Raw genomic sequence first — 10,394 nt, 5'->3', positions numbered from 1 at the left:
AGGACAGACATTTGTTTAGAACTCTTAACGATGTCGAAGAAGCAAGCTCCTTTAAGTAATTACTTTGGTGTTCCTCCACCTCCAAAGAAATGTCAGAAGGAGTCCAAACCACAAAAGAAGCGCATATTCTCGGAAAAGAGGTTGCAGGAGGTGAGCTGGCTTCAAACAAATGATGAACGCACAGTGATGTGGTGCAGAATGTGTCGTGAAAATCCCACTCTAGCGGACAAAAACAGTGACTTTTATATGGACACAAACGCGCGTTGCAACTTCTTATCTGGTGCGCGTCTTTTATTTTGACAGCGAATGCGCACATGCGGACCACTTATGTGCACTCGTGTAAATAACATAATGTTCTGCCAGGTGTGTTGTTGGTTTTCCCTCGATTTCTGAGTCGACAAGCGCCTTTCTTACTGGGACCAGTAATTTTAAGAAAGGCCCCCATTAGAACCCATGAGAAATGCAAGAAACGCATTATTGCTCAGTCTGCAATATCTTTCCCAGAACAAACACCAATTGCAAATAACATACTAAAAATAAACCTGAAAAATCTGTTTAGAACAGCGCACTATGTTGCAAAGAGTGAACTACCACTGGCAAAATTTAGCAGTCTTTGCAAACTTCAAAAAGCAAATGGCCTCGATCTTGGTTCCACTTGCCTCCACGTGACTTCAGTGGAAATTTCAAATTCAGAATCTGACACAGACTGATTCATGTTCTACACAGTTGTTAGGGAGTTTTTATTGTTTTACTTGCTTATGCTTCAAAAGTTATGTTACACATATTTCACCAGACACAGTTTTCTGTTGAAACAGGAAGCTGACCCTGTGACACTGACAAGAGACCAGTACAGAAATACATATCCGCAGAAGTTGACTTGCATTATATTATTCTTAGAAATTGACTTGCAACACACATACTTTGTGACACACACACACACACACACACACACACACACACAGACAGCATCAGGACCTGCGTAACAGGAAATGTGATTATATTTGCATATTGACGACGTAACCTATAAAAATAAACGAATACTGCAGTTCGGTGTGATTCGCTCTGAGCTTTTCACCCGTGCAGCACGTTAACCTACACAAGTGTCTCAGTGTTGATTATTCACCTGACTGTTTGTTAACTGTAAATCACTGACAACAGTTCTTATAAGTTCATAGAAATTTCTGTTCAATTAGAACCAAGTATTTGAGTTGATGATTGTAATTTTTATACAATGTTGTAATTTGTGTTTCAACAATTTTTTGATTGTTTTGTTTCCGTTACAATATTATACTTTAATGTATAATATTGTAAAGGAAACAAAGCAGGAAACAAAACATCAATCAAAAAATTGCTCTTTTTTATTCCGGCTACTTAAATTTATTTTGGGCTACCAAAAACTGAAGAGTCCCTGCCCGAAGGGCTACCAGGGATTTTGAAATTTTGCAAGCCTTGCCTTTCCCTTACCAACTTTTAAGAAAAAATAAATACCATGTAAATTTGCTGGGTTACATCACCTTATAATGATGGAGCCAAGTCTAATTTAACTCGATGTTTTTTACAATCACTGTTCAAACATAACCTTCAAAACAAGGGTCTCATTTTCTGCAAAATACCAGCAAGTTAAGGAAGGTTGATACATAATACAGCCCACATCTCAAAAAGTACAGAGCATTTACACAAGAAATTATGCAGTACTTACAGTATAAGTATTTGTTTTTCCTGTAAAAGCCTGACTTGTTACTCCCTTATTGTAGCATTCCTACTTTTTTCCACTGTCATTTCAAATACAAGAAGCGAAGAAGAGTAATGATAGATTATGAGAGTTTGGCTATGTGAAAATGTTCAAGAAAAGAAGTCAAGATGGAACAAGGTGATGTTTTAGTAAAATTAATTTTAGGAGTTAATTTAGGATAAAAACTATAGCTGTCGAAATTAACGTGTTAATTGCGATAATTAAATTTTGGAATTAATTACGTTAGAATATTTAACTATTTAGCGCAACACGCAGATAAGTCGCTCCCATAATTCCACTTGATTTGTTTACCGCGCCACTGAAAATGGAGAAGCAGGAACAGGATGGCCTTCTGGATGGGGAATTTAAATACAAGAAGAACATAGATGGGACAATAAACAAACACGTTGTAATTTGCACTCACTGTAGTAAAGAGTTTCAATTTCACCGTTCAAATTCGACCTTAAAATACCACCTTAATGCCAAACACGCGTTTGTCGGGGCAGCAGCTTCACCCGGCCTGCGTCAGACCACTCTTAGTGAACGCAGGCCACTCGGTAAGTCTTCTTTGGACAAACTGACCGACAATATAGCCAAATAGATAGCAAAGGACTGTAGACCGCTAAGCATTGTGGAGGACAATGGCTTTGCAGATGTTTTAAAGGTTGCATCTCAGGACGCGTCCTACAAGCCCCCAGCGAGAAGCACAATAACAATTCGAATCCACGAACTGTATGAAATGGAGAAAAAGAAAAAAGAAGAGGCTCTAGTTCACACAGAATGCGTGGCTCTGACAGGAGACCACTGGACATCATTGAGTAATGACAATTACCTGGGAGTTAATGCGCATTTAATCACTGAAGCCTGGGGTCTGACATCCTTTGCGCTGACTATAATGAAAACGGAAGAGCGGTACTTTGCGGAGGCTTGTGCAGAGCAGTTCCAGACTGTTGCTCGCAGGTGGAGAATTGAGGAGAAGGTGACAACAGTAGGCACGGACAGTGCGCGCAATATGATCGCCGCGGCTCGCATCACGCCATTCAATCACATGCCGTGTACCGCGCACATTCTACGGAGATGCATCACAGTGAGTCTCGCAGACAGTGGCTTTGTCACAGTGAGTCTCGCAGACAGTGGCTTTGTCACTGCGCTGGCCAAATGCCGCAAAATTGTTGGCCATTTTAAGCACAGCCCAGCAAACACAGCAGAGCTGAACGCAGAGCAGGTGTCACTGGGGCGCAAGCAGGAGCCGTTGGCCCAGGACGTGCCTACGCGCTGGAACTCCACGCTGGAGATGGTGAAGCGCTTGATCCGCAACCAAACTGCAGTAACCGCGACTCTGGATAAACAAAAGCATAAACTTGTCCTCCTGACGCCTCCAGAGTGGGACAAACTCCAGAGACTGGAGACACTTCTAGAGCCCTGCAGGTGAGCCTGTCATTGTGACCATAATTGTAGGTTTAGATTAAATGTATCAAACATACATCTTAAATCAGTTTTGTTATTATGAAAATGTCTTATTTAAAAAATAAATGAAATCAAATATTTTATTAATATTACCTAGTATTAAAAAGCTTTTTTTAATTTGCTGTCTTATCTGTGTGTGTGCGTGTGTGTGTGTGTGTGTGTGTGTGTGTGTGTGTGTGTGTGTGTGTGTGTGTGTGTGTGTGTGTGTGTGTGTGTGTGTGTATTCCACTGCAGATATGTGACTGAACTGCTGGGAGGAGAGGCCTACGTCTCCTGCTCTGTAGTTCTACCAGCCTTCTGCCACCTGCGCCGTGTCATGGAAGTAACTGATGAGGACCCTGCATATGTGGTGAGGTTTAAAGAGAAGTTTAAGGAAGACCTTGCTTCCCGCCAGGAACATAATAACTATGCATGGCTCCAGATCGCAACTGCACTGGACCCACGTTTTAAAGACCTACGCAGTGTGCCCAAGACTGACAGAGAAGCAGTGTGGACCACACTGGCAGGCATGCTGCATGAAGACTCTCCTAGAAGATCACACACTGCAGAAGAAGGTCCAGCCAAGAAGAGGCTGAGCCTGCTGCAGATGGACTCTGACTCTGAGTCAGAGGAGGAGGTACAGCAGGACAGAGCCATACAGCGCTACAGAGCAGAGCCCTGCACTGCCTTAGAGGACTGTCCCTTACAGTGGTGGGCAGCTCATGCAGGAGCCCACAGCCAGCTGGCCCGCCTTGCTCGCAGATACCTGGCCACTCCTGCCTCCACAGTGCCCTGTGAGAGGCTGTTCTCTGTAGCAGGGCACATTGTGAACAAGAAGAGGTCTGCTCTGCACTCAGAGAACGTGGACAAGTTGGTTTGTCTCAGCAACTGGCTGAAGGATGAGTAGACCAGAAGACCGTGTGTTTAGAGCTTGTTCTATGGTTGAATGTGATTTAAACAATACTTTTCACTGTTGTTCATAATTTTTTGCACTAATCTACCTTACCCAAAAGGATGATTGGAGATTTTTTCTATTTTGCTTGTTGAATTAGGCCTATGTTCTGTGAACTTGAAGATGTATATGGATAAAACAATGTGCTAGATTTAAACGGGTGGAAAACATTCAGTAAAAATCCCTCACAATTATTTGAAGCCCTGTTCTGCTTGTACTGCTTGTACTCACAATTAATAATAAATAAAACAAACAAGTGTGTTAAAAACCACTATCTGTCCCGATTTTTACACATATATACACATATACACATATATTTCGAGTTGCGATTAATCAATTTTTAGGCTGTGATTAATTCGCTTCCAGCACAACACCCAGCCTACGTCAGACCACGCTGAGTGAACGCAGGCCACTCAGCGTGGTCTTAGCATTAAATAACACTAACAAGTGTGTAAAAATCCGCTATCTGTCCGTATGTTTGCACACATTTTGGTCATATTTCGAGTTGCGATTAATCATGATTAATTAATTTTTAGGCTGTGATTAATCTGATTAAAAATTTTAATCATTTGACAGCCCTAATAAAAACAGAACATGAGGTTTATTAAAGTCATTTAAAAGCCTACTTTCTTCACTATTTCTCACTAATCGTATGCATGCAGTGTAAATACAGTGAACTTTTATTTGACTGTTTAACACATTTAACTAATGCTTAACTAAACAAAGCATATTGCTCTGCATTTTCAAGAAATAAACAGTTGACAGATATGTTTACAGCTGTATTCAATGCTTGCTTTACCTTTTAGGCCAGATTCTTCCTTTGCTCTGCTCTCGTCTCTTTGTCAAAACATCCTTTTGTGTTGCCACTTCTTTTATCTCTTCAGGCCTCTGGTGGTGCCATCTAGCGCACTGCTGACTTCAGCACCTAGAGAGGAGACCATCCTCCTCCACATAAAGAAAGAAATGAACTAAAGTAGCACTACAAGACACTTTATTTTATGTAACAGTTGGTGAAATGTTATTATTTGACCACTAGGCGGAGCTCTTGTAATGATAATGTAACTAACGCATTTTATTTTGTATGTTTTATTTTTGTGTTGAGCATGTTAACATTTTCCTTTTTTGCCTACTGGATTGGTGTACAGTTAATTTGATACATGGAAAGTAACCAGTTAATTCTGTAAGTATAAGGTAAGGGCAGAGGTCACTTCCTGTTTTGGGAAGTAAGGTCAGAGAAGCTGCGCATGGTGACGGTCTAGCCATGTAAAAGTCAAGCTAAGAAAGAAGAAATAAGCCCTAAGTTCCAATTACACCGGTTTGTCTACTTGCAGGCCAAAGTGGTATGTTTGACCACGGCCTCTCTGTGTGAGGATCTAAACGTATTCTACGCTGGATTCGACACAGCGAACACCATGAGACCGGACAGTGTGCGCACCGCGGATGACGTCAGTGCGCACACTGTGTCTGAGGAGGATGTGCGGAAGTGCTTCAGGAAGGTGAACGCACGCAAAGCTACTGGTCCGGACGGGATTCCCGGCCGCGTCCTCAGGTCATGCGCGGCTCAGCTGGCTGGAGTGTTCACGCACATCTTCAACCTTTCCCTCTCTCTGTCTGTAGTCCCAGCCTGCTTCAAAATGGCCACCATCGTCCCTGTACCCAAATCCTCCACCATCTCCTCATTGAACGACTGGCGACCTGTAGCCCTGACCCCCATCGTAAGCAAATGCTTCGAGAAGCTGGTCAGGGACTTCATCTGCTCTGCACTACCCGACTCACTGGACCCTCTACAGTTTGCATACCGCCACAACAGGTCCACTGATGATGCCATAGCCCTGACACTACACACTGCCCTGTCACACCTGGAGAAGAGAGACACTTATGTGAGGATGCTGTTTGTAGATTACAGCTCAGCATTCAATACCATCGTTCCCTCGAAGCTGGACAGGAAACTGCAGGATCTAGGACTGAGCAGCTCCCTCTGCAGCTGGATCCTTAGCTTCCTGTCTGACAGACGCCAGGTGGTCAGACTGGGCAGCATCACCTCATCCCCCATCACACTGAACACTGGTGCTCCACAGGGGTGTGTACTGAGCCCTCTCCTGTACTCACTCTACACCTACGACTGCACAGCCACTAACAGCTCCAACATCATTGTGAAGTTTGCGGACGACACTACAGTGGTGGGTCTTATCACCAACGGTGATGAGACGGCTTACAGGGAGGAGGTCAGCGCCCTGACCCACTGGTGTCAAGACAACCATCTCACCCTCAACGTCGCAAAGACAAAGGAGTTGATAGTGGACTTCCGGAGGTGCAGAGAAGTACACACCCCCATCACCATCAACGGCGCTGCTGTGGAGAGAGTGAGCAGCTTCCGGTTCCTTGGCGTACACCTGGCTGAGGATCTTACGTGGTCAGTACACACAAACAAAACAGTGAAGAAGGCGCAGCAGCGCCTCTTCTTTCTCAGGAGACTGAAAAGATTCGGCATGAGCCCCCGCATCCTCAGGACCTTCTATCACTGTACCATTGAGAGCATCCTCACTGGATGCATCACCACCTGATATGGCAACAGCACCGCCTACAACTGCAAAGCTCTCCAGCGAGTAGTGCGGTGCTCTGAACGGATAATTGGAGGTGAGCTTCCCTCCCTCCAAGACATCTACAGGAAGCGGTGCCTGAGGAAAGCGGGGAGGATCATCAAGGACTCCAGTCACCCCAGCCATAAACTGTTCAGACTGCTTCCATCAGGAAGGAGGTTCTGCAGCATCCGGTCCCGTACCAGCAGACTGAGAGACAGCTTTTTCCATCAGGCCATCAGACTGCTGAACACGTCATAGACACCTCAGCTTCACTACTGGAACTTCAACATTATGCACTCCACACTGTATATAAATGCCACTTGTTTTGCACATATTCAACTCTGTATATTTTATATATTTTATTATTATTATTATTATTATTATTTTATTTTATTTTTTTACTATTTAATTTGTAAAAATGTGTATACACACACACACACACACACACACACGTAGGAAAATATTTAGTATACACATCCAGAAATGCATACACTATTATATATTGTACATATATTTATTAGTTTCAGGTTGGCCATTCTTGTATTTTGCTCGTTTGTGTTGTTGTGTTTGCACATCTCTGTTGCTTGTGGGGCTCGCACACAAGAATTTCACTCGCATGTGCTGTGCCAGTGTGCCTGCACATGTGATGTGACAATAAAAAGTGATTTGATTTGATTTGATTTGTTTATATTTTGTGAATTTTATATTGTAATATGTTTTAATGCTGAAATATAATTTTCTTGTACATTTGTATTCACCAGTTCTACGGTGTACCTGTATACGTTAAGAGAAGCACAGTAAACATCAGTAAGGAAGAACTCTCGTGTCTCTCGTGTATGTGTACAAACCGGCATATTTTAGTTTTCAAATACTGCCCCACCTATTCAAAAGCATGTAATAATAATAATAATAATAATAATAATAACTTTATTTATAAAGCGCTTTCAAACAAAGTGCTGTACAACTATTTGAAACTAAAGAGATAAATAAAATAAAAGTGATACATAGCAATACAAGTAAACTAAAAGCCATAGAATTAAGACAGGGTAGGGTGTTCCGACCCCAAGTAATCTTCATATTATGTTTGGTATCTGGACAACTGGAGAGGTTTGTGTGCATGCTGTGCTTGGATATTATATGTGGACATCATCCAAGGAGATGTAGTTCATGCAGTGGACAAATGGCGACATCCTCTCAGATAGAACCCACTGCAGTTCAGAGGGGAATATTTTGACAAGGAGTGATAAGTTACAGATTTTCAAGTCAGAGTGATCTAGCTTTCATCTTTGATCTAGCCAAAGATAATAAAGACATAACTGGACTGTATTCTTTTTGAGTTTGTCTTTTTCAAAAAACTGTCTGTTACATGAAGGCTTTTTTGAAACTTTTGACTATAGATAGTGATAAATTAAATGTATGATTCACGGAGTAAATCAGGCCTTCAAACCCAATTTTTGTCACCAATATTTACTATAAATCACTCAAAGGAATCTACAGCTGACATACTCCTCAGACTGCAGTCTGTTGTGAGATGATAATACTGGCTTTCCGCTGAAGTCTGCCAGTAAAAACATCTCTGAGGTAGGGCTGTTCATATAACGATATATATCGGATGACAATATAAAAACGTCTTATCGTTTCATTTTACGCTATCGTTTGTTTCGTGGTGTTGCAAAATAAACTGTTTACAGCAATATTTTTTCATCGTTTTGATGGTCACTGTAGTGGCTATATTAATTTCTTAAAGTTCTCTCTTTTTCTTATATTTAATACAACCACACTAACGGACAAGCGCCTGTTTTTATGCGTTGTCATTAGCGACAACGACGGTAAAACCATCACATGTCCGCTTGTTTATTTTCCACATAAACCTTTCACAATAAAGCTCAAGATACTGATCAGACTTTTCAAAATAAACTGAATCACGTGAAATAGTATGAAATAGTTTACACAGCTACATTCTCACCTGAAAATATCTTAAAAGTTTATTTTGTGACCCAGAAAAAGTAATAAGTTTTTTAGCCCCGCTCCTCCGCCATTGCCGCGCTTACAAGTACGCACAGGCTCCGACAACCGTGGCCGACAAATGCGATCCTCCTTTTCCCCAGACTACCCTTTCTGGGTCACAAAATAACATTTTAAGATATTTTCAGCCGAGAATGTAGCCGTTTAATGCTCAAATATCTACTTAATTTATCAAAATATCAGATATTTGCAAAAGTGCTTCCACGTTTTCGGAGAGCTCTGTTATCCACCAGCGCAATAGCTGACCGGGAGGTCAAGGCTTGATAAGAGTCCGCGAGCACAGCTAACTCCTGGGGTATTGTTTTCAACCCCCTGCGGTCTTTTGCTACTCAGGTTAAACATTATATATATATAGTTAGTTAGTCAATTATGGCTATGGATTGAAAATCCCCCCCACACCCCACCCCACCCCTAAAGGCTGTGTAACCGGTGTGGCTTTGCGTTGTGTCTGATAAAAAAGGTAAAAGAAAGAAAGACCTCCAAGTAAATAATTTGCCCACTCCAGCTCCTACGACCAAATACAAACAGTGGGGAAGAGGGTTAGCTCAACCCACCACAACTTCCAAGCTAGCAAGGAATAGATATTCATGCTAGCATTTATGGCGCCTAAAACACATTTATGATACACACATACTACACACTTATATCATCTAACAAAAACAGGCTTAATAATGACAATAATTGAACTAAAATCGCAATCAGAAACATCAGAGTGGCTAAATATGAATTATATGTGTGTTTTAAGTAGGGCTGCTCGATTATGGCAAAAATGATAATCACGATTATTTTAACTGAAATTGAGATCTCGATTATTTGACGATATTTATTTAACCCTTTAAGACCTACTATAGAACCAAGTCCGCCAGAGCTTATATTATTTTTTTACATGTTGTAGTGCCATTTAAGATAAGATAAGATAGAACTTTATTAATCCCTCGGGTGGGTTCCTCTGGGAAATTCGATTTCCAAAAAAGCACAGCACCGACAGAAGTTACAGAGTTACAGAATATTATATATATATATATACACACACACACACATATATATAAATACAGAGACAATATAAATAAAATATACGAAGGGGATAAATAGAATAAATAGGAATAAAAAATAAAAATACAAGTGAATTGCACATTTCAAGTATTGAGGTCTATTGCACTGTTGACTATTTACAAAAGTATTGCACAAAAGGTATTGCACAGTGAGGTGAAGAGGCACTACAGCTTAGTTGTTCCCCCCCTCCTTTGTCCTCCTGTTTCCCCTCCCTCTCCCCTCCAGAGAGGAGTTAAACAGTTTGATGGCGTGTGGGACAAAGGAATTTTTAAGTCTGTTAGTTCTTGTCTTTGGGAGAAGCAACCTGTCACTGAACAGACTCTTCTGGTTGTTAATGGCCGTGTGCAGAGGATGCCTGGCATTGTCCATAATGTCCATCAGTTTCTTTAATGTCCTTTTCTCTGCCACTGTCACCAGAGTGTCCAGCTTCATGCTGACCACAGAGCTAGCCCTCCTGATCAGTTTCTCCAGCCTGGATGAGTCCTTCTTTGCTGTGCTGCTCCCCCAGCACACAACAGCATAGAAAAGTACTCCAGCAACCACCGACTGGTAAAACATCCTCAGGAGCTTCCTGCAGATGTTAAAAGACCTCAGCCTCCTGAGG

The sequence above is a fragment of the Rhamphochromis sp. 'chilingali' genome (genome assembly GCF_963969265.1).
Source record: "Rhamphochromis sp. 'chilingali' genome assembly, chromosome: 5".
Lineage (NCBI taxonomy): Eukaryota > Metazoa > Chordata > Actinopteri > Cichliformes > Cichlidae > Rhamphochromis > Rhamphochromis sp. 'chilingali'.
This window is presented reverse-complemented; position numbering follows the sequence as displayed.